Source organism: Herpailurus yagouaroundi, unplaced genomic scaffold (genome assembly GCF_014898765.1).
Source record: "Herpailurus yagouaroundi ecotype Mexico unplaced genomic scaffold, PumYag 162, whole genome shotgun sequence".
NCBI classification, from domain to species: Eukaryota; Metazoa; Chordata; class Mammalia; order Carnivora; family Felidae; genus Herpailurus; species Herpailurus yagouaroundi.
Genome location: NW_024412403.1, coordinates 37,088,701 through 37,114,358, shown reverse-complemented (window position 1 = coordinate 37,114,358; position 25,658 = coordinate 37,088,701). Strand labels below are relative to the sequence as shown.

Here is a 25,658-nt window from a genome sequence, read left to right as displayed (position 1 = left end):
GACTTTACCTAATTGTGTATCAGTTCCAGCAATCTTTTGTATAATCTTTTGGGCTTTCTACATAGATTACCATGACATATTCAAATAGTAAAAGTTTGACTTCTTCCTTGCCCATTTATGTGCCTTTTATTTGTTTTTGTTGTCTGCTTGCTGAAGCTAGGACTCCCAGTAATATGTTAAATAACATTGGGGAGAGTGGACATCTCTGTCTTGTTCCTGATCATAGGGGAAAAACTGAGGATGATATTAGCTGTGGGTTTTCGACATAAAAATCTTCTGCACAGCAAAGGAAACGGTCAAAAAAAAAAAAACCCAAAACCTAACAATCAATTCCAATATGAGAAGATATTTGCAAATGACATACTCATAAAGGATTAGTATCTAAAATACATAAAGAACTTATAAAACTTAAAACCCAAAAAACAAGTAATCTGGTTAAAAAATTGGCAGAAGACATGAATAGACATTTTTCTAAAGACTTACAGTTAGGTGGCTAACAGACACATGAAAAGATGCTCAACATCACTCATTATTAGGAATATACAAATCAAACCACAATGAGATATCACCTCACACCTGTCAGAATGGCTACAATCAGAAGCACAAACAACAAATGTTGATAAGGATTTGGAGAAGGGCTGTTGCCCTTCTTGCACTGCTGGTGGGGATGAAAACTGGTGCAGCCACTCTGGAAAACAGTATGGAGTTTCCTCAAAAGTTAAAAATAGAACTGCCCTATGATCCAGCAATTGCACTACTAGGTATATACCTAATGAATACAAAAATACTGATTTGAAGGGATACATGCACCCTAATGATTATAGCAGTGTTGTCAACATTAGCCAAATTATGGGAAGTGCCCAAATGTCCATCAACTGATACATGGATAAAGAAGAGTTGTAGGGGGGAGAGGCACATGGGTGGCTCAGTCGTTTAAGTGTCAGACTCTTGATTTCAGTTCAGGTCATGATCTCACAGTCTTTATATTGAGCTCTGCATCCAGCTCTGTGCCGACAGAGCAGAACCTGCTTGGGATTCTCCCTCTCTTTCTTTCTGCCCCTCTCCTGCTCTGTTTGCTCTCTCTCTCTCTCTCTCTCTCTCTCTCTCAAAATGAATAAATATACATTTTAAGAAAGAAGAAGTGGTATATATATATATACATATATATATAGATATAGATTATATGTGTATATATATAGATATAGATTATATGTATATATTATATATATGATGGAATATTACACAGCCATCAAAAAGAATGAAATCTTCCCATTTACGATGACATGGATGGAGCTAGCATATATTATGTTAAGTGAAATAAGTCAGTCAGAGAAAGACAAATGCCGTATGATTTCACTCATAGGTGGAATTTAAGAAACGTAACAGATGCACACAGTGGGGAAAAAAATGCAAACCAATAAATAGACCCTTAACTATAGAGAACACACTGAGGGTTGCTTGAGGGGTGGTGGGTGGGGGGATTGGTTAAATGGGTGATGAGTATTAAGGAGGGTGTTTGTTGTGATGAACATCAGGTATTGTATGTAAGTGATGAATTACTAAATCTTATACCTGAAACTAGTATTACACTGTATGTTAATTGGGATTTAAATAAAACTTGGAAGACAGAAAAAAAAACAAAAAACAAAAAACAAAAAAACCTCTCTGGCACAATACAGAAATGACTATGAAAAATGGTTCCAGTGCTTGGACTGATGATAAAAAGGAATTCAAGAACTATCCTTTATGGACTACCTTCTAAATACAGTTATCAATTCCCCAAGCCCAGGCCTTCATAATAGCATGACAAATATAAATGACACTCTTTTTTTCTTTTTTTTCCCAGAAGAACGAAAGGAGTTTTTGCAAAGATTACTGAGGTTATTCTTATTCAATCACCCAACATCTCTATGGGTATGATTTCTCTTATTATTCCAATTTTGCAGATGGTTAAGGTTTTTGTGGCCTGTATGTTTAAATAAAGTTCTTTTCAGAGCTTTTAGGAGTGTTTGAGGGATAATTATACAATGGAGACCTTAGAGTTTGGTTTCCTGGGGTCTTACCCTTCCTCTGCATTTCTCATTTCTTTTTGAAGAATTGAGTAGGTCCTGTTACAAAGGCATGAGAAAATAGAATGCTTTTACCACAATACAACCTTCTTGAGGGCAATACATTATTCAACCTTATTCAATAAAATACAACATAATATGGAACTTCTGTGAAACCAGTATCTGTGCTAAGAATAGCTTTTAGAAAAAAAAACCACAAATTCTTCCAAAATCTGCCTGTTTAAAAAAAATAATAATAAAACAACCTTGAAAGCTCGTGTCAGAGGCTAGGTTTAAGAAACTAAAAAGCAGCTTATTTCATTGATAAAGAACAATAGCAATTTATCTGTCAACCAGCATTCAATAGACAGGAAGGTCGGTTTCCAAACAGTGGAGTTATAGATCTCAACAACAGAGTCACAGAAAATAAAAGGGACCATAAAAGGACTTTAATGTCATTTATATAAAGCTTGCGACTGCTGTCAACTCCACCGAAAAGATGCATGGATTCTTTCAGGTACAAGTGGCTTTTTAGAAATATTGACATATTTTTATTCACCCCTTTGACAAAGATGGGAAATTGGTTAGTGTGGCAAAGAGCACAGGATAGCCAGCACCACCCCACTGTTATTCTTTACAAATAGTTTTGTGCTAAAATAAAGCAGTTATAAGTGGAAGGAAGGAAACTTAGGCTGCAGTGATGCTACAAAGCTAGTCCATTCTGACTTCAAAATGTCTGATAAATGTATTCCCTGAGGAAAATATGTAATAACGCTGAAATATTAAGTTTAAACTGAGGTTTTTCACACAAAGGAAGATAAATTGTTTTCTCATGTTCTTACCTCACAAAGGGTTTGTAACTTACACAGAATTTGAGTGAGAAATGCCATAAACACCTCCCATACACACATATATACCCACATGCTCATGAGTTAAAATATTTATTTTCCCCTTTGCCTAACATAACAGTGCATAGTATTTGAAAAACAATTAAAATTTAAGACGCAACTAGAATAACTTTAATAACTAAACCAAATACAAAAACATGTTTTGAATTAAAGGCAGATTTTAGAAAGAGAAATAAACATTTTAAGCACATACATGCATGTGCACATGCACATGCACACACATATATGTAAACACACACAGGGCAATCTTTGAGAACTAGAATAAAACTAGAGACAGACAAAGTAAATAGGCCCATATATTGAAAGGAGCCCATAATGTAAACCTAACAAAAGCAGGAACTTTATTCTTTGCCGTATACCCTCAATTTTGAGCAGGGAAATATTTAATATGTATTTGGGAAATGAAAAAATAAGGATAGTTTTTCAGAAAAAAAATAAGGAATGCATAGTAAATGCAGTATCTCAGAAAACAGAACTCCGAAATTTTCATTATATGCAGTCATGAAAGCCTTTGAAAAAGTTTTATTTAAATACACTGACTACAAAAAACTTAACCATTTGCAAAACAAGAATAATCAAAAATCATTTTTCAAATTATTTTTATGAAATAATATTTTTATAAAGTTATTTTATTTTCAAACAAACAGGCTAGCAAAAAATTATTTATCAGCTTAGTAATATCCTCAATAAATACATGACTTATTTTAATATTGAAGGCTTTATTAGGGCATTTTTCAACTCTTAAAATATGTTTTTAGATTCAGTGTAAGGGTAATGCTTTGCTAAAATGAAATGGAGGAAAATTTTATTTTATCATGTTATATCTCATGAACTACTAGAACTCCATGTAGATTGTGTAACAAGAAGACTTTTTTTGCCTTATTCATGTGCTTATAAAATATTTTCCTGGACACTTGTTTTATAAAAATTGGCATTTTTGTGAATTTATTAGGGCAAATATTCAAATTTGTTTTATCAAATATCTCAATTTGAGATAGCCTATATTGATTGAGTTAATGACCCATAACTTGGTTGCATTTTTTTTACTCTGATTCCAGATTTAGCCTTGAGACTTGCTTTGGAAATTCTGTATTAGATGACCCAACATGAGAAATAGCATGAGAGTACTTGCATGTGGCTGCTTGCTCTCTTGTGTCTTCTGTCATCACCTTGAGAACATACCCAGGCTAGTTTGCTGGATGGTAAGTAACATAAATACCAGAGTCAAGTTAGCCTACTTTTTCCAGCCAATGCCAGCTTCAGTCTACTGACAGGCAGACATGGGAACTATCCCAGCCAAGAATCAGGCCTAGCTACCCACCCCATAGGTAAACTATTGTCTCTGCTACTACAGTCTCATAGGGCTTGTTTTTGTTGTTGTTCTTGTCATTGATATATCATTCCATGTCATTAGATAATACATATCAAAGTAACCCCACACAAAAAATTACATTGTTTATTTTATTTGCATGCTTTCCTTTGAGCGGGGGAGACTCACTAACCTTATACTATTAGATCATGAGCACAGCATTTTTTGTAAAGAGCTTGGCATTAATTAATTCGGGCTCAATTTATATCTGAAAAGACCACACTAGCAGTGAGAGAAAAGATAGTGTCCTTACGGTGTTGTCATGGTGAACCAAAATTTGACCTCGTCAACTATTCTGTTGATATCCCAGATGAATTCTCTGAAATATTTCCCCTATGGGTTTCTCTTTAGTTTGTTCTCTAAAGGCTTTTAGGAATTCATTAGCAACAAATAGAGAAAAATCTGTTTTCACTTGCAGTGCCTGATTTTATCCTTGTAATTCCTGAGCCCTTAATCTTGGAATTCATTGAAAAACTAAAGACAAGTAAAAGTTTTTTTCCCTTCCTTTTCTAAGGTTGTGAAATATAAAAAAGGTATCTTGGAGCAATACACTAGGTCAATGTAATTTCTTCCTAAACTTACACATATCTTTCTAACTTTATTCATTAATATCATTTATAAGTGTTGAAATTTTGAAAATATGTGTTCATTTTTTCTCAAAAGGTAAGTTTAAATACAGTGGTTTAGTAGTATTCTGCTAAATTCTGAACAAATTTCATCAAGCTATTAAAAAATATGGACTTGGGGCACGTCTGGGTGGCTCAGTCTGTCGAGCATCTGACTTTGGCTCAGGTAATGACCTCACAGTTCATGGATTCGAGCCCCATGTCAGGCTTTGTGCTGGTAGCTCAGAGCTTGGAGCCTGCTTCAGATTCTGTGTCTCCCTCTCTCTGTCCATCCCCTGCTTGTGCTCTCTGTCTCTCAAAAATAAATTATTATATGTGCTGCCGAAGCGAGCACATCTCAAAAATAAATTAAAAGGTTAAAACAATTTTAAAAAAATATGAACTGACAGGGTGCCTGGGTGGCTCAGTCAGTTAAGCATCGGACCCTTATTTTTGGCTCAGGTCATGATCTCATGATTGAGATGGAACCCCCATTGGGGTCCTTCCTGGGTGTAAAACCTGTCTGGGATTCTTTCTCTCCCTTTCCCTTTGTCCCTCCCCTGCTCACATTCACTCTCTGTCTTTCTCTCTCCCCTCCTCAAAAAAAAGAAAAAAAAAAAAAACTTATGAATTCACTAGTATATATATGCTTGTTTATATATGGGACATTATAGGCTGAAAACTGGCCCCAAAATATGTCCACATCTTAACTCTTTGAGCCCATGAATGTTATCTTATATGACATGAAAAGGACTTCACAAATGTGATTAAATAAAGGATCTTGAAATTGAGAGATTGTCTATTACCCCTGGTGGATCTGATGTAATCACAAGTGTCCATATAGAAGGGATGCACGAAGGTCAAAGTCAGAGACAAGGAAGATATAGTAATGTACACAGAGATTGGACTGATGCACTTTGAAGATGGAATAAGGGGCCACCAACAAAGGAATACAGACAGCCAACTAGAAGCTGAAAAAGGCAAGCAAACAGCATCTCTCATCAAAGCCTGTAGAGGAAACCAGCCTTGTTGATACTTAGATTTTGCCCCAGTGAAACCAGTTTAGTACTTTTGACTTCCAGAATGGTAAAAGAATACATTTGTGATGTTATAATCTATTAAATAAGTAATAATTTAATTTGTTATGACACCAATAAGGAACCAATACATAAGGTTAATGAGCTTATAAGTATTAAGGCTGCCTGCTGTTTTAAGGCAGTGTTTAATTTTATTTATTTATTTATTTATTTATTTATTTATTTATTTCGGGTCTTGACTGCCTCTGCTTCTAACATTCCAGAATAAGGTTCACAAATGTTTGGAGGTACAGCGCATTCCCTTTTAGCCCTTATATTTATGAAGTGCTAAATACAATTTAGCATCTCCCCACATGATTGGATCTTGGAGTCATAACAACTGAGTCTAATCCAAGCATGGTTCTTACAGCCACAGATACTATTACACTTGATCCTTGAACAACACAGGTCTGAACTGCCTGTGTCCACTAATACTCAGATTTTTTATAGAATAAATAAGGTAGAGTACTGTAAATGTATTTTATCCTCATTATGATTCTCTTAATAGTATTTTATTTTCTCTAGCTTACATTATTGTAGGAATACAGTATTTAACACAATAATACACAAAATATGTGTTAATTGACTGTATTATAAGTAAGGCTTCCAGTTAACAGTAGGATGTTAAATTTTTCAAGAGTCAAAAGTTATATATGTATATTTGGCTCCATAGGGGTCAGTACCTCTTATAGTTACATTGTTCAAGGGTCAACTGCACTTAGGGTTCTCTGAAGAAATGGGTGCGAGAACTTGGTTAACCACCCTAGGAGGAACCTTAAGGTTTAGGTTTGTCACAGATTATCGTAGTTGAAAGATTAGTGCCCTATTATTCAAATTTTGTTCTAGTTCTTTTATGTAATTTAAATTTCCTGTCTGTCCACACTTGATATAATGTTTATAAATTTTACAAATGTTTCTACGTACTGTATGAAGCAACATTTCCTTTTGTCTTTAATGTACTTTAATCTTTCTTCAGGTTGCTCTCCTTGATCTTACTATGCTGTTATTTAGCAAGGAAGCCTGTGTTATTCTACAGTATAAAATATCTTATGCATTTTGACCATTTGTGTTCTTACCCTTTCCTTTACTAAAGCAAAGTTAAGAGTTTTCTGACTGAACTCATACATTTATGTTTTCCCACACTTTTGTAGATCCCTTTGTTCTTCACACAAGACTTTCAAACTTGGTTGTTTCATTTTTTTTTTTTTTTGAGAACAGCAAATTTTGGACAAAACTGTGCATTAGGCAAAATGTGCCTAATGCTTTTATAGTTTTGTAGTCAATATTATTGTTTTCCTTCCTAAAACTTAGATATGCATTTTGTAACACCTATCCTTGACTTCATTCCAGAATCATTGCTACGTTTGTTTGAGCTTTCCAGCAAGATATGAGTTAATCTCCAATGAACTATGCTGTTGGCAGAAAACCATAAGGGTTCTCCCAGGGAGTCATTAACAGTTTAAAGAGAAATATTCAGTCTTAAACTTTTTAAAAATTAAAATAATAAAACTTCACAGCTGATCACATGTGATAAGGAGGTTATTTTAGATATGTTTTCACGGTCAAACCTTAAACTGCTCCAATAGTTTATATAACTGAACTTGTTCCCTTTTAGGTAGCTTAAAATAATTTGGGTCCATGGGAATTCTCTTAAGAATTAGCTGCATGTATATAGTGAGAAAAAATTTTCACTGCACATAATGATTAATTCAAAGCTACTGAATGAAAATACCTTTAGGGTGGGTGCCTGTGTGGCTCAGTTGGTTAAGCATCTGACTCTTGATTTCAGGTCAGGTCATGATATCAACGGTTAGTAGGATCAAGCCCCATGTCAGGCTCTGCAGTGACAGTACAGAGCCTACTTGGGAGTCGATCTCTCTCTCTCACTCACCCTCCCAGCTCAGGCTTTCTGTGTCTCTGTCAAAATAAATGAATAAACACTAAAAAAAAAAAAAAAAAAAAAAAAAAAAAACCTTTAGGCAAAAACAAAACATTGGTCCTTTATCTTGTGTGTAGTGCTAAGCATTCACACAGAAACGGCCTATTATACACATGTTTTATATGTCTTCCCTTGAATTACTTAATACTTTGTTAATTATATTACCAATGAAGTCAGAGAAATTTATCAGAGTTTTTCTAAAATTATCAATAATTAGAAATAAATATTCCATATAAAAAGTTAAAATTCATAACTAGTATTGGCACTTGTATTTTTGATGTGTTTTATAATTTCTAACAAGACACTACAGCACCTTTGGTTGCCAAGAATGTAATATTACCACACTTGGAAGTTTGTTGATGGAGCAAGGAAACCATCTTGACATATTCTAGTTTTAAAACAAAAATACTGTGACTTACTATCTATATTTCTGGGTCGTTCCATTTTCTAATATTCATTAACTAACTACCCTTTGCTGCCCGTCAAATCATATAGATGATAACATCTAAAGAGCAGCAGTTCTCAGAGACAGTTTTAACTTTGGCAGAGGTAAGAAATGTTGATGTTTTGAACCAAAGAAAGTTTTCTATGATTGGAGATCAATAGTCAAGTTCTCATGACAAAACAGGAGTTTAGGGATTGTATTTAACACATTCTAAGTTGCATTTGACTATTTATTCAGAAGATATATTCACAATATAAATATGTGTTATACGTGTGTGTGTGTGTGTGTGTGTGTGTGTGTGTGTGTGTGTGTGTATTCATGGCATGTCTTGTCCTACCACAAAATATCAGCCTAAGTCTAAACGTTTGTACTTTATATAAATTATATGCCAAGTTGACATTGCATGAAGCTTAAAGCCTTCCCTTGTATGTAATGACACCCAGTTGCTTTCGGTGAGTAATTCCTCTAGGCTTCTGTTTTTCTTAAATAAGTACAATCCAATAGTTTGTTTATACTTTCAAGGTTTGGAGGAAAAGGTCCTTACAAGGATGGCTTTTTACAAAGGCAAAGAAGAAAAGGGAAATATTATAGATACAGTAAGGATCTAGTTTTTGTTGTTGCTGTTGTTGTTGCTATTGTTAACGAAATGGGATCCTTCAAAAAGGATTTACGACTAAAAATAAAATCCAGAGACCACTTACTCTTTCCCTTTTCTGTTCTCTTTTGACCAAAATTCCTAAATCACATGATCTTACTGCTTAGAGTTTCTCCTGCTGAATGCGGGGTTAGGTGAAACCGAAGATGAGTGAAGTTAGAATCAGTGATGAGAGTGAGTAGAGAAATGTGCTATTATGGATGGAGATTAGGAGAAAGACTTGGAGCTCTATTTTCCTTGTTGGAGAATAATACTTGTGAATTTAGCAGTATGTTATTATTCTTGCATATTAAATGAACGTGAAATGGATATATACTTTCAAAGGCACAAAATTCTAGGCTTTTTCTTTCAAAGTTCTGTCGTCTTTTGATACAATAATGATATAATAGTATCAATTACAATATTGTTTTATGGACCTGTGGTCTTACTTCTTATACATAAGCAACTACCTACCTTTTCAGATACTCATGTAATTATGCAGCCTTATCAATAAATCATATATTTTATCTATGAAACATTCCTGTTGACAATCACTCATTATTCATACCAATATGAACATTTTTAGTGTGCTCAGAATTTATACTCATACACAGAAAATATTCTCAATGCATTATTGCTCATAAGAATATGTTAAAATTACAGATAACACATAATATTTACATTGAGTGATCATAGCATCTACAGGGAGAACTATGCTTATTTATTTATTTTTATATTTTATTTTTTTTATTTGTATATGAAATTTATTGTCAAATTGGTTTCCATACAACACCCAGTGCTCATCCCAAAAGGTGCCCTCCTCAATACCCATTACCCACCCTCTCCTCCCTCCCACCCCCCATCAACCCTTAGTTTGTTCTCAGTTCTCAACAGTCTCTTATGCTTTGGCTCTCTCCCACTCTAACCTCTTTTTTTTTTTTTTTCCTTCCCCTCCCCCATGGGTTCCTGTTCAGTTTCTCAGGATCCACATAAGAGTGAAACCATATGGTATCTGTCTTTCTCTGTATGGCTTATTTCACTTAGCATCACACTCTCCAGTTCCATCCACGTTGCTACAAAAGGCCATATTTCATTTTTTCTCATTGCCACATAGTATTCCATTGTGTATATAAACCACAATTTCTTTATCCATTCATCAGTTGATGGACATTTCGGCTCTTTCCATAATTTGGCTATTGTTGAGAGTGCTGCTATGAACATTGGGGTACAAGTGCCCCTATGCATCAGTACTCCTGTGTCCCTTGGATAAATTCCTAGCAGTGCTACTGCTGGGTCATAGGGTAGGTCTATTTTTAATTTTCTGAGGAACCTCCACACTGCTTTCCAGAGCGGCTGCACCAATTTGCATTCCCACCAACAGTGCAAGAGGGTTCCCATTTCTCCACATCCTCTCCAGCATCTAGAGTCTCCTGATTTGTTCATTTTGGCCACTCTCACTGGCGTGAGGTGATACCTGAGTGTGGTTTTGATTTCTATTTCCCTGATAAGGAGCGACGCTGAACATCTTTTCATGTGCCTGTTGGCCATCGGATGTCTTCTTTAGAGAAGTGTCTATTCATGTTTTCTGCCCATTTCTTCACTGGGTTATTTGCTTTTCGGGTGTGGAGTTTGGTGAGCTCTTTATAGATTTTGAATACTAGCCGTTTGTCCGATATGTCATTTGCAAATATCTTTTCCCATTCCGTTGGTTGCCTTTTAGTTTTGTTGGTTGTTTCCTTTGCTGTGCAGAAGCTTTTTATCTTCATAAGGTCCCAGTAATTCACTTTTGCTTTTAATTCCCTTGCCTTTGGGGATGTGTCGAGTAAAAGATTGCTACGGCTGAGGTCAGAGAGGTCTTTTCCTGCTTTCTCCTCTATGGTTTTGATGGTTTCCTGTCTCACATTCAGATCCTTTATCCATTTTGAGTTTATTTTTGTGAATGGTGTGAGAAAGTGGTCTAGTTTCAACCTTCTGCATGTTGCTGTCCAGTTCTCCCAGCACCATTTGTTAAAGAGACTGTCTTTTTTCCATTGGATGTTCTTTCCTGCTTTGTCAAAGATGAGTTGGCCATACGTTTGTGGGTCTAGTTCTGGGATTTCTATTCTATTCCATTGGTCTATGTGTCTGTTTTTGTGCCAATACCATGCTGTCTTGATGATGACAGCTTTGTAGTAGAGGCTAAAGTCTGGGATTGTGATGCCTCCTGCTTTGGTCTTCTTCTTCAAAATGACTTTGGCTATTCGGGGCCTTTTGTGGTTCCATATGAATTTTAGGATTGCTTGTTCTAGTTTCGAGAAGAATGCTGGTGCAATTTGATTGGGATTGCATTGAATGTGTAGATAGCTTTGGGTAGTATTGACATTTTGACAACATTTATTCTTCCAATCCATGAGCAGGGAATGTCTTTCCATTTCTTTATATCTTCTTCAATTACCTTCATAAGCTTTCTATAGTTTTCAGCATACAGATCCTTTACATCTTTGGTTAGACTTATTCCTAGGTATTTTATGCTTCTTGGTGCAATTGTGAATGGGATCAGTTTCTTTATTTGTCTTTCTGTTGCTTCATTGTTAGTGTATAAGAATGCAACTGATTTCTGTACATTGATTTTGTATGCTGCAACTTTGCTGAATTCATGTATCAATTCTAGCAGACTTTTGGTGGAGTCCATCGGATTTTCCATGTATAATATCATGTCATCTGCAAAAAGCGAAAGCTTGACTTCACCTTTGCCAATTTGGATGCCTTTGATTTCCTTTTGTTGTCTGATTGCTGATGCTAGAACTTCCAGCACTATGTTAAACAACAGCGGTGAGAGTGGGCATCCCTGTCGTGTTCCTGATCTCAGGGAAAAAGCTCTCAGTTTTTCCCCGTTGAGGATGATGTTAGCTGTGGGCTTTTCATAAGTGGCTTTTATGATCTTTAAGTATGTTCCTTCTATCCCGACTTTCTCAAGGGTTTTTATTAAGAAAGGGTGCTGGATTTTGTCAAAGGCCTTTTCTGCATCGGTTGACAGGATCATATGGTTTTTCTCTCTTTTTTTGATAATGTGATGTATCACGTTGATTGATTTGCGAATGTTGAACCAGCCCTGCATCCCAGGAATGAATCCCACTTGATCATGGTGAATAATTCTTTTTATATGCCGTTGAATTCGATTTGCTAGTATCTTATTGAGAAATTTTGCATCCATATTCATCAGGGATATTGGCCTGTAGTTCTCTTTTTTTACTGGGTCTCTGTCTGGTTTAGGAATCAAAGTCATACTGGCTTCATAGAATGAGTCTGGAAGTTTTCCTTCCCTTTCTATTTCTTGGAATAGCTTGAGAAGGATAGGTATTATCTCTGCTTTAAACGTCTGGTAGAACTCCCCTGGGAAGCCATCTGGTCCTGGACCCTTATTTGTTAGGAGATTTTTGATAACCGATTCAATTTCTTCGCTGGTGATGGGTCTGTTCAAGCTTTCTATTTCCTCCTGATTGAGTTTTGGAAGAGTGTGGGTGTTCAGGAATTTGTCCATTTCTTCCAGGTTGTCCAATTTGTTGCCATATAATTTTTCATAGTATTCCCTGATAATTGTTTGTATCTCTGAGGGATTGGTTGCAATAATTCCATTTTCATTCATGATTTTATCTATTTGGGTCCTCTCCCTTTTCTTTTTGAGAAGCCTGGCTAGAGGATTGTCAATTTTGTTTATTTTTTCAAAAAACCAACTCTTGGTTTCGTTGATCTGCTCTACAGTTTTTTTAGATTCTATAGTGTTTATTTCTGCTCTGATCTTTATTATTTCTCTTCTTCTGCTGGGTTTAGGCTGCCTTTGCTGTTCTGCTTCTATTTCCTTTAGGTGTGCTGTTAGATTTTGTATTTGGGATTTTTCTTGTTTCTTGAGATAGGCCTGGATTGCAATGTATTTTCCTCTCAGGACTGCCTTCGCTGCGTGCCAAAGCGTTTGGATTGTTGTATTTTCATTTTCGTTTGTTTCCATATATTTTTTAATTTCTTCTCGAATTGCCTGGTTGACCCACTCATTCGTTAGTAGGGTGTTCTTTAACCTCCATGCTTTGGGAGGTTTTCCAGACTTTTTTCTGTGGTTGATTTCAAGCTTCATAGCATTGTGGTCTGAAAGTATGCACAGTATGATTTCAATTCTTGTAAACTTATGAAGGGCTGTTTTGTGACCCAGTATATGATCTATCTTGGAGAATGTCCCATGTGCACTCGAGAAGAAAGTATATTCTGTTGCTTTGGGATGCAGAGTTCTAAATATATCTGTCAAGTCCATCTGATCCAATGTCTCATTCAGGGCCCTTGTTTCTTTATTGACCATGTGTCTAGATGATCTATCCATTCCTGTAAGTGCGGTGTTAAAGTCCCCTGCAATTACCACATTCTTCCCAATAAGGTTGCTGATGTTTATGAGTAATTGTTTTATATATTTGGGTGCTCCGGTATTCGGCGCATAGACATTTATAATTGTTAGCTCTTCCTGATGGATAGACCCTGTCACTATTATATAATGTCCTTCTTCATCTCTTGTTACAGCCTTTAATTGAAAGTCTAGTTTGTCTGATATAAGTATGGCTACTCCAGCTTTCTTTTGGCTTCCAGTAGCATGATAAATAGTTCTCCATCCCCTCACTCTCAATCTAAAGGTGTCCTCAGATCTAAAATGAGTCTCTTGTAGATCGCAAATAGATGGGTCTTGTTTTTTTATCCATTCTGATACCCTATGTCTTTTTGTTGGCGCATTTAATCCATTTACATTAAGTGTTATTATAGAAAGATATGGGTTTAGAGTCATTGTGATGTCTGTATGTTTTATGCTTGTAGTGATGTCTCTGGTACTTTGTCTCACAGGGTCCCCCTTAGGATCTCTTGTAGGGCTGGTTTAGTGGTGACAAATTTCTTCAGTTTTTGTTTGTTTGGGAAGACCTTTATCTCTCCTTCTATTCTAAATGACAGACTTGCTGGATAAAGGATTCTCGGTGCATATTTTTTCTGTCTAGCACACTGAAAATCTCGTGCCAATTCTTTCTGGCCTGCCAAGTTTCAAAGAGAGATCAGTCATGAGTCTTATAGGTCTCCCTTTATATGTGAGGGCACGTTTACCCCTCGCTGCTCAGAAGTTTCTCTTTATCCTTGTATTTTTCCAGTTTCACTATGATATGTCGTGCAGAAGATCGATTCAAGTTACGTCTGAAGGGAGTTCTCTGTGCCTCTTGGATTTCAATGCCTTTTTCCTTCCCCACTTCAGGGAAGTTCTCAGCTATGATTTCTTCAAGTACCCCTTCAGCACCTTTCCCTCTCTCTTCCTCCTCTGGGATACCAATTATGCGTATATTATTTCTTTTTAGTGTATCACTTAGTTCTCTAATTTTCCCCTCACACTCCTGGATTTTTTTATCTCTCTTTTTCTCAGCTTCCTCTTTTTCCATAACTTTATCTTCTAGTTCACCTATTCTCTCCTCTGCCTCTTCAATCCGAGCCGTGGTGGTTTCCATTTTGTTATGCATTTCGTTTAAAGCGTTTTTCAGCTCCTCGTGACTGTTCCTTAGTCCCTTGATCTCTGTAGCAAGAGATTCTCTGCTGTCCTGTATACTGTTTTCAAACCCAGCGCTTAATTTTATGACTATTATTCTAAATTCACTTTCTGTTATATTATTTAAATCCTTTTTGATCAGCTCATTAGCTGTTGTTATTTCCTGGAGATTCTTCTGAGGGGAATTCTTCCACTTGGTCATTTTGGATAGTCCCTGGTGTGGTGAGGACCTGCAGGGCACTTCCCCTGTGCTGTGTTGTATAACTGGAGTTGGTGGGCGGAGCCGCAGTCAGACCTGATGTCTGCCCCCAGCCCACCGCTGGGGCCACAGTCAGACTGGTGCGTGCCTTCTCTTCCCCTCTCCTAGGGGCGGGATTCACTGTTGGGTTTGGTGGCCTGTCTGGGCTACTTGCACACTGCCAGGCTTGTGATGCTGGGGATCTGGCGTCTTAGCTGGGGTGGGTAGGCAAGGTGCACAGGGGCAGGAGGGGCAGGCTTAGCTTGCTTCTCCTTAGGTGATCCACTTCAGGAGGGGCCCTGTGGCAGCAGGAGGGAGTCAGATCCGCTGCCAGAGGTTTGGCTCCGCAGAAGCGCAGAGTTGGGTGTTTGTGCGGAGGAGCAAGTTCCCTGGCAGGAACTGGTTCTCTTTGGGATTTTGGCTGGGGGATGGGCGGGGGAGATGGCGCTGGCGAGCGCCTTTGTTCCCCACCAAACTGAGCTCTGTGGTCAGCAGGCTCAGCAGCTCTCCTTCCCTTTGTCCTCCAGCCTTCCCGCTTTCTGAGCAGAGCTGTTAACTTATGACCTCCCAGACGCTAAGTCGCGCTTGCTGTCGGAACACAGTCCGTCAGGCCCCCCCGCTTTTTGCAAGCCAGACTCGGGGGCTCTGCTTGGCTGGCGAGCTGCCCTTCCGCCCCGGCTCCCTCCCGCCAGTCCGTGGAGCGCGCACCGCCTCGCCGCCCTTCCTACCCTCTTCTGTGGGCCTCTCGTCTGTGCCTGGTTCTGGCGACTCAGTTCTGCCAATCCTCTGGCGGTTCTCTGGGTTATTTAGGCAGGTGTAGGTGGAATCTAAGTGATCAGCAGGACACGTGGTGAGCACAGTGTCCTCCTAGCGCCGCCATCTGAACTATGCTTATTTAAATTGGAATGGGGGCGCCTGGGTGGCTCAGTCGGTTGAGCGTCCGTTTTCGGCTCAGGTCATGATCTCACGGTCTGCGAGTTCGAGCCCCATGTCAGGCTCTGGTCTGATGTTTCAGAGCCTGGAGCCTGCTTCCGATTCTGTGTCACCCTCTCTCTTTGCCCCTTCTCTGCTCATGCTCTTTCTCAGTCTCAAAAATAAATAAGAAAACATTAAGAAAAAAAATTTTTTTAAATAAATTGGAATAAGTTGTCAGTTTTGGCAAATTTTATCTAATAAAGTATCCTTAAAGATACCTTTAAGGATATCTTGTTTAAAAAATTTAACATATAAAGAATCTGACCTAGAATATCTATTTTTTTCTGTTCTTACTTTTTTTAAATTTTATTTTTTATTTTTTAAAATTTAAATCCAAATTAGTTAGCATGTAGTGCAACAATGATTTCAGGAGTATATTCCTTAATGCCCCTTACCCATGTAGCCCATCCCCCCTCCCACTGCCCCTCCAGTACCCCTCAGTTTGTTCTCCATATTTATGAGTCTCTTCTATTTTGTCCCCTTCCTTGTTTTTATATTATTTTTGTTTCCCTTCCCTTATGTTCACCTGTTTTGTTTCTTAAAGTCCTCGCATGAGTGAAGTCATATGACTTTTGTCTTTCTCTGACTGACTAATTTCACTTAGCATAATACCTTCCAGTTCCGTACATCCAAGTAGTTGCAAATGGCAAAATTTCATTATTTTTGATTGCCAATTAATATTCCATTGTGTGTGTGTGTATATAAACATATATATATATGTATATATACACATATGTATCACATTTTCTTTATCCATTCATCCGTCGATGGACATTTGAGCTCTTTCCATACTTCGGCTATTGTTGATAGTGCTGCTATAAACATGGGGGTGCATGTGTCCCTTCAAAACAGCACACCTGTATCCCGTGGATAAATTCTTAGTGCAATTGCTGGGTTGTAGGGTAGTTCTATTTTTAGTTTTTTTGAGGAACCTCCATACTGTTTTCCAGAGTGGCTGCACCAGCTTGCATTCCCATAGAATATCTATTTTTTTTTTAAATGCATCAGTTTCCAATTCTATGTTAAAAATGTTGGGTTAATAATTAACACATATTTCTTTTTCACAGAGATTTAAAAAAACTTCTATTTACTGAACTTAACATATATGGGACTGCTTGGCTATTTGAATATTTTGCTTGTAATCTAGAAACATGACGTAAAGAAGTAATTTAATATTGTAAGATCGAGCATCATCTTTGACACTCAAGCTACTTGAGTTGAAGTCCTGACACTGCCACTTATTATCAGGATGAACTTGTAAATGTGGATAATACTATAACCTAAGCCAATATTTATTGCAGGAAAGGGATAAAGTTCTTAGAAATAGTGACCAAGAAAAAAAAAAAAACTCTCTTAAATTGTTATTACCTTGCACTGCTTTCTTTGTAACATTTTTGTCATGTTTTCATTTTTATATTTTCATTTAATTTTCTTTTAAATTAGCAACTTAGATTACCCTAAGATCTTATTTATATTGCTGATATTATATGCTCTTAACATTTTCTTGTTACCTAGTTTGAAAACTCAAATATTACCAGTTGAGGTTTGTATTGAGATTAATTTTTATAAATGTATTATGGAACTGAAACCAGACGCAACGAAAGTTGGGTGAAAAGATGTGCAGTGCTGGTACCTTGCAATCCAGAAAGCATGATACCAGAAGACATTTACCTTGTTCTGTATGTATTGGCAGACACAATAAAGATACTTCTGGGGGTGTATTTAAAGGGATGATAGATTTTTCAAAACATTGCCAGTCCAGGAGAAGACATATGAGTAACCCATTAAAATATGGCAGGGTCTAACTCTCAGGTAGAAATAGAGTAAATGGTAGTTTTTACTTTTAAAGTAAATAAACAGTTTCTTTCAGAGAGGAGGAGTTAAAATGATGGAGGAGTAGGGGAACCCTGATCTTGCTTTATCCCTCAATCACAGCTAGATAAATATGAAATCATTCTGAACACCCAAGAAATTGATATGAGGACTGAAAGAACAAAACTGCACATCTACAAGTAGAAAAACAACCACTTTGTACGATAGGAGCTGCAGAGAGTTGATTTGGGTGAGAAAAGATTTGTGGGTGCTCCAGAGGTGAGGGAGCCCTGATCATAGAGAGAGGAGAGAGAAAGGAGGAAAATATGCACAGGGGATTCGACAAGAAAAACTCTTCCCCAGAACCATTGACTGTGGAAAGGAGAAGGTCTGAATACTGCAAATTTTTATAGGCGACAGAGTGCAAGTCTGAAGTTTTAGAGGTCTGTGCCATCACCAGGATGACACCTGGAGGGCATAGTAGTGCTCCAGTGGGGAAGGAGGGTAGAAGCAGGCAGCATGGTCTGCGGATACCCTGGATTGCACAGGGAAAAACAATTCCTCTTCTTGGAGTGCATTTGGGAGAGTGGTGTGACCTTTCAGAGGACAGAAAACCCAACAGGTGCTGTTGACTGCCATATTCACTATCACAGGTATGAGGATGCTGGATGAGGGCAGTGAGCCTTGGTGTCAGCTTTCTTTTGCACTTTGCCATAAACTTTGAGCTGCTCTATGGTGGCGTGATGATTTTCTGGGACAAACCAACTCCCAGCCACAGTGTGGAGAGACCCTTCCCCAGAGGATCAGTGTGGGTCTGTGCCACAGGGTTCTCTGAAGTTTGGAGTTTTGAAACCCAGCCATGTCTGAGATAAACACGGGGTGATGTGCCGCCTGGCAGCACTGTACACAGCTTGTACACAGACAGTGTGAAGGTAGGGATCTGACAGAAGCTGAGGACAAAGGAGGGGTGATAGTTTGCTCTTATAGGACTTCCTGAGGTGTGGCAGGTGCGAGCTTCCCACTGCAGAGATAAGAGAGCAGGACAAGAACATCTCCCTTCCCCCTGCCTATCAACACCAACCAACTTCAATGAGGAAAACAGTACCAACAAGTGGAGGCCAGAACTGCTTTAACCAAGCCCCGTCCCCCTGCACCCTGCAGGTGCAAGCCAACTAGGGCAAGTCAGCCTGAGAATGAGTGCAAGTAGGCATAGGTGGAACATACCTCAACATCATAAAGTCTATGTATGAACAACCTACAGCTTATATCATTCTCAGTGGGCACAAACTGAGAGGTTTTCTCCTGTGGTCAGGAACAAGACAGGGATGTCCACTCTCACCATTCCTATTTAACAGTACTGGAAGTCTTAGCCTCAGCAATCAAACAAAAGTCATCAAGACAGTATGGTACTAGCATAAAAAGAGACACGTAGATTAATGGAACAGAATAGAAAACCCAGAAACATACACACAACTATGTGGTCAACTCATCTTTGATAAAGCAGGAAAGACTATTCAATGGAAAAAAAGACAGTCTCTCCAAAACCACCACAAATTGTGGTGGGAAAACTGGACAGCAAAATGTAGATGAAACTGGACCACTTTCTTACCCCATACACAAAAATAAATTTAAAATGGATTAAAGATCTAAATGTGACACAGGAAACCATTAAAATACTAGAGAAGAAAACAAGCAGCAACCACTTTGACCATGGCGAGAGCAACTTCTTACCAGACACGTTGCCAGGGGCAAGGGTAACAAAAGCAAATATGAACTATTGGGACTTCTCAAGATAAAAAGCTTCTGCACCGTAAAGGATACAATCAGTAAAACTAAAAGGAAGCCTACAGAATGGGAGAATATATTGCAAATGACATATCTGGTAAAGGGTTAGTATCCAAAATCTATATAGAACTTACCAAACTCAACACCAAAATATAATAATAATAATAATAATAATCCAAATAAGAAATGGGCAGAAGACATGAATAGTCACTTTTACAAAGATATACAGATGGCTAACAGACATATGAAAAGATGCTCACTCATCATCAGGGAAATATATATTAAAACCATAATGAGATACCACTTCACCCCCGTTAGAATGTCTAAAATTAGCAACAAAAGAAATAACAGGTGTTGGTGAGGATGCAGAGAAAGGGGAACACTCTTGCACTGTTGGTGGGAATGCAAATTGGTGCAACCACTCTGGAAAACAGTATGGAGGTTCCTCAAAAAAGTTAAAATTATAACTACCCTATGATCTATCAATGGCACTACTAGGTATTTGCCCACAGGATACAAAAATACAGATTTGAAAGGATAAATGCACCCTGATGTTTTTGTCAGCATTATCAACAATAGCCAAACTACAGAGAGAGCCCAAATGTCCATCCATTGATGAATGAATATAGAAGAGGTGGTGTGTGTGTGTGTATGTGTGTGTGTATATATATATATATATATATATATATATGCACAATGGAATATTTCTCAGCTACCCAAAGGAATGAATCTTGTCATTCTAAATGACATGGATGGAGCTAGAGTGTATTATACTAAGCAAAACAAGTCAGTCAGAGAAAGACAAATGCCATATGATTTCACTCATAGGTGGAATTTAAGAAACAAAACAGATGAACATATACTAAGGGGAAAAAAAGAGAGAGGGAAACAAACCATAAGAGACTCTTAAGGATAGAGAACAAACTGAGGGGTGATGGACAGAAGTGGGTGGGAGATGGACTAGATGGGTGATGGGTATTAAGGAGGGCATTTGTTGTGATGAGCACTGGGTGTTGTATGTAAGTGATGAATCACTGAATTCTACTCCTGAAACTAATATAGCCCTTTATGTTAACTAGAATTTAAATAAAAAATTGAAAAGTAAATAAAAGTCAAAACAAAAAAAAATAGAAATTATCTTCTTTCAGATAATCAATCTGGCTGCAATCCAGGTAAAATATAGGTTATAAATTAATGTGTTGGAGGAAGCAGAACCTGGCAGTTTTACTGCCATTCTCTGTCACCGCCCTCCCCCCACACACACTCACACACGCACGCACACACAGATGTACATGAAAGATGAATAAAAAAATCCACAAGTGAATATACACACATACACATGAAATAGATTTTAAAAAATCCACAGACACATGCACAAGTATGATAAGAAAAATGTATGAACCAGAAAAAATGGTAAGTAAAAATGGAAAAGATCCTCATACAGACTACCGTGAAAGATGTTGGCTAGTCCCACTTCCATCCTGGTATTAAAATCCACAGGGATAGTAGATAACTCTCCAAAGTTTGGGGAATTCAGAGGAAGTCCTCTGTACCCTATTTCTTTCTGTACCCTGTACCCTATTTCTTTCTGTAATTCTGGGTGATGACAGCCTCCCAGGCCTTCCGTACATCACAGTGGTATGAAATCAACAGAGGAGATAAGGCTGAGTGGGATATAACTGTGCCAGAGTGGCAATACATCACTCTGAGGAAGCACTACTGAGTTCTGGTTTCCTCTAAGGAGAGGAGAGAATGACCATAATGTAATATACTACCATGGATAGCACAGAGAAATAACTGGAAGAGACAGCTAGCAGATTTGAGCAGATTTGCAAGCACGTGCTGCCAGGAGATGCAGAATGGACAATACCTTGATAAAATGAAGATGAGAGAATCTCAGTGCTTGACTGTTGTGAGGTGAGGAGAGATAAGAATTTAGTCATGCGTTCATCCCAGGTGATATAAATTTAGAAAATTGTTGACATTCCAAATACCAGACACAACCATATGATGTTATAATGTCAGATTGGACAGAAGGATGAGGAAAAGAAAAAAAAAACTTAGAACTTTTAATTTAATATTATAGGCACAACTCATTTTATTGCATTTCACTTTATTGTGCTTTGCAGATATCACATTTTTCATACATTGAAGGTTCGAGACTTCAGTGGAGGAAGTCACTGCAAATGGGGAGAAAATAGCAAGATAATTAGCGATAGGATTAAGTGGAGCCTGAAGATGTGACTGCAATGCTTCAATCTTGTGTTAAAAATTTAAAGGATAAGGAATTACTTCTTATGGATTTTCTTTCTTGAGATGATATCTACTAGTGAAGATATCATGAAGATTGGTGGAATGACAACAAAGAATTTAAAACATTACACAAACTTAGTTAACAAAGCAGCAGCATGATTTGAGATGCTTGACTCCAATTTTGAAAGAAGTTCTACTCTGTGTAAAATGCTATCAAAAGCATCACATGCTGGGGCGCCTGGGTGGCTCAGTTGGTTAAGCATCTGACTCGGCTCAGGTCATGATCTCACAGTTTGTGGGTTTGGGCCCTGCATCAGGCTCTGTGCTGACAGCTCAGAGCCTGGAGCCTGCTTCAGATTATGTGTCTCCCTCTCTCTGACCCTCCCCCATTCACGCTCTGTCTTTCTCTGTCTCAAAAATAAATAAACATTACAAAAATTTAAAATAAAAAAAAGCATCACATGCTACAGAGAAATTGTTCGTGAAAAGAGTCAATTGATGCCACAAACTTCATTTTTTGTCTTATTGTAAGAAAATGCCACAGTTATCCCAGTTTTCAGAAACCACCACTCTGGTCAGTCAGCATCAGCATCAGCATCAAGGCAAGACCCTGCACCAGCAAAATTATTATGAATTGCTCACAGCTTAGATGATAGTTAACGTTTTTTAGCAATAAAGTATTTTAAATTAATGTTCACACACTGTTTTTTTCAGAAAAATGCTATTGGAAACTAAATAGACCACAGTTTAGTGTAAACATGACTTTTATATGCACTGGGAAACCAAAAATCCATTTAACATATTTGCAATGTTTGCTTTATTGCAGAGATCTGGAACTGAACCAGACCGTATCTCTGAGGTAAGCCTATAAATGTTTTACATTGAAGGTAGTTCTTTTATCTCTATTCAAGAGGTACTATTTAGGAGAAATGCATTTTTAATTTAAAAATGTAGAAGATAAACAAACATGATTTTTAAAAAAAAAATTTAAGTCATTTACAGACTGGAATTAGGGGGGAAAGGTCAGAATGCCTATATTACTGATATTAAAAATGGCTACTCAGCAATAAACCTGTAAGAGTATAAATTAGTCAATAAAATATATTTAAATGCAGATGGGTCATTAATTGATTGAATTATACCTTTTGTTGTTTAATTGGTAAGTATAAGCACAAAATTAAAAAAATACTATTAATGGAGCCATTAGAAATCATAAAAAAGAACATGACAATATTTATTTTAAAAAATTATCTTATTGGAAATTAGCATGCATCACCTGCATAATCTGGAAAATATTTTGAATGAGTCTAGATTCTATTCTTTTCAGCTCAGTTCTCAATTCTTAGACTCCCCTTTTAGTCATTTTCAACAGTGATCACAGACTCAACTTTTTTTTTTTTTTTTTTTTTTTTTTTTTTTTGCTGCATGATTGCTTTCATTAATTTAGTCAGAGACTAGTTGCAAGCAGGAGATCTTGTATTTTAGCATTGTGAAAAGATTACTTTCAGAGTTTTGTCATCAACTGCTAAACCAGCAGCCAAGCATGTCCAGATTATGTCAAAGAAAAGATCCCAATTCCAATATGAAGAGTTTGAAAAATGAAAAAAGGGGATGATTACTTAGTTATCTATATTTGCATGATATTTAAGTAAATAATTATATTCTTTTTTGAGAGGCCGATGCATGAATCCGATGATATTACTTGTAGTTTGATTAGTAGGACATAATAGGGCTCTTTCCATCATGATTCAAGAGCTAATCTTCCCTGTTTGTCTAGAAGAACACAGAAGCAGGTGTTCAGATTATACCTCATAAAGTGGTTGCTTGGTCACATGTAAGAAAGGACACATACATACACATTGGTAATAAGACTAAATATATGCTTCAGTCTCTGCCAATAATAAGCCTAATCTGCCAGTAAGAGATTGTAAGGTGTGATATTAATAGCTAAGTGGAATAGTCAGTATCATCTTTTCACAGGAATGTCTGTGGGCCTTTCTTGGGGAATGACATAAAGAAACTTAAGAGTCAAGAGAGACTATTTTAGTCAAGGTAGTTCAAAGGTCTCTGAAGTTTATCCCATTTTATGTTTAAAATACTATTAGTTTTTCTATCATCCTAGAAGATTTAGGGTAATTTCAGCCCTGAGAATTGATTATTTATTTATTTATTTATTTATTTATTTATTTATTTATGAGAGCAACTTACCTTTACCTTTATGTGTGTGTGTGTGTGTGTGTGTGTGTGTGTGTGTGTGTGTTTCTTTATTCATTTATCAATTCATGGATATTTGGGCTATTTCCATTGTTTGTCTATTGGAGATAATGTTGCTATAAACATCAGGGTGCATGCATACCTTTCACTTAGTTATTTTGTATTCTTTGGGTAAATACCTGGTAGTGCAATTGCTAGATCATGGGATAGTTACAGTTTTAACTTTTTGAGGAAACTCCATACTGTTTTCCAGAGTGGTTGCACGGGTTTACATTCCCACCAACAGTGCTAGAAGGTTCTCCTTTCTCTGTATCCTCACCAACATCTGTTGTTTCTTGTGTGTTGATTTTAGCCATTCTGACAGGTGTGAGGTGCCATCTCACTGTAGTTTTGATTTGAATTACTCTGATGATGAGTGACATTGAGCAACATTTCATGTGTCTCTTGGCCATCAGTAATGTCTTCTTTGGAAAAATGTCTATTCACGTCTTCTGTCCATTTTCATAGGATTATTCATTTTGGGGGAGTTGAGATTATTTATTTATTTAATTTGTTTTAATTTGTTTAATTTTAAATATAGTTTATTTTCAAGTTAGCTAACATATAGTGCATACAGCATGCTCTTGGTTTTGGGGGTAGATTCTCGTGATCCATTGCTTACATACAACACCCAGTGCTCATCCCAATAAGTGCCCTCCTCAATGCCCATCATCCATTTTCCTCTCTCCCTTACACCCCCACATCAACCCTCAGTTTGTTCTCTGTATTTAAGGCTCTCTTATGCTTTGCCTTCCTCTCTGTTTGAAACAATTTTTCCCCTATCCTTCCCCCATGGTCTTCTGTTAAGTGTATCAAGTTCCACATATGAGTGAAAACATATGATATCTTTCTCCGACTGACTTATTTCACTTTGCATAATACCCTCCAGTTCCATCCATGTCGTTGCAAATGGCAGGATCTCATTCTTTCTCATTGCCAAGTAGTATTCTATTGTGTATAGAAACCATATGTTCTTTATCCATTTATCATTGACAGACATTTTGGCTCTTTTCATAACTTGGCTATTGTTGAAAGTGCTGCTATAAACATTGGGGGTACATGTACCCCTATGAATCAGCTCTCCTGTATCCTTTGGATAAATTCCTAGTAATGCCGTTGCCGGGTTGTAGGGAAGTTATATTTTTAGTTTTTTTTTAATTTTTAATGTTTATTTATTTTTGACACAGAGAGAGACAGAGCATGAACGGGGGGGGGGGGGTGGTCAGAGAGAGAGAGGGAGACAGAATCTGAAGCAGGCTCCAGGCTCTGAGCTGTCAGCACAGAGCCCAACATGGGGCTCGAACTCACGGAGCTTGATATCATGACCTGAACCAAAGTCGGACACTTAACCAACTGAGCCACCCAGGCGCCCCTCTATTTTTAGTTTTTTGAGGAACCTCCACACTGTTTTTCTGAGTGGCTGCACAAGTTTGCATTCCCACCAACAAGAGGCTTCCCTTTTACCCATATCCTCACAGCATCTGTTATTTCCTGAGTTGTTAATTTTAGCCACTCTGACCAATGTGAGGTGGTATCTCAGTGTGGTTTTGATTTGTATTTCCCTGATGATGAGTGATATTGAGCACCTTTTCATGTGCCTGTTGGCCGTCTGGATGTCTTCTTCGGAAAAGTGTCTATTCATGTCTTCTACCCATTTCTTCACTGGATCATTTGTTTTTTGGGTGTTGAGTTTGGTAAGTTCTTTATCCAATATGTCATTTCCAAATATCTTCTCTCATTCCATCAGTTGCCTTTTAGTTTTGTTAATTGTTTCCTTTG

At 37.4% G+C, this 25,658-nt stretch overlaps 1 long non-coding RNA gene across 1 annotated transcript; it reads left to right on the top strand.

Moving 5' to 3' along the window:
• The first annotated feature begins 1,844 nt into the window (after positions 1-1,844).
• Positions 1,845-22,633, top strand: LOC121036095 (uncharacterized). Its single transcript, XR_005793234.1, has 3 exons — positions 1,845-1,914; positions 4,015-4,158; positions 22,453-22,633. It is a non-coding gene; the product is annotated as an uncharacterized LOC121036095 (long non-coding RNA).
• The last annotated feature ends 3,025 nt before the right edge of the window (positions 22,634-25,658 follow it).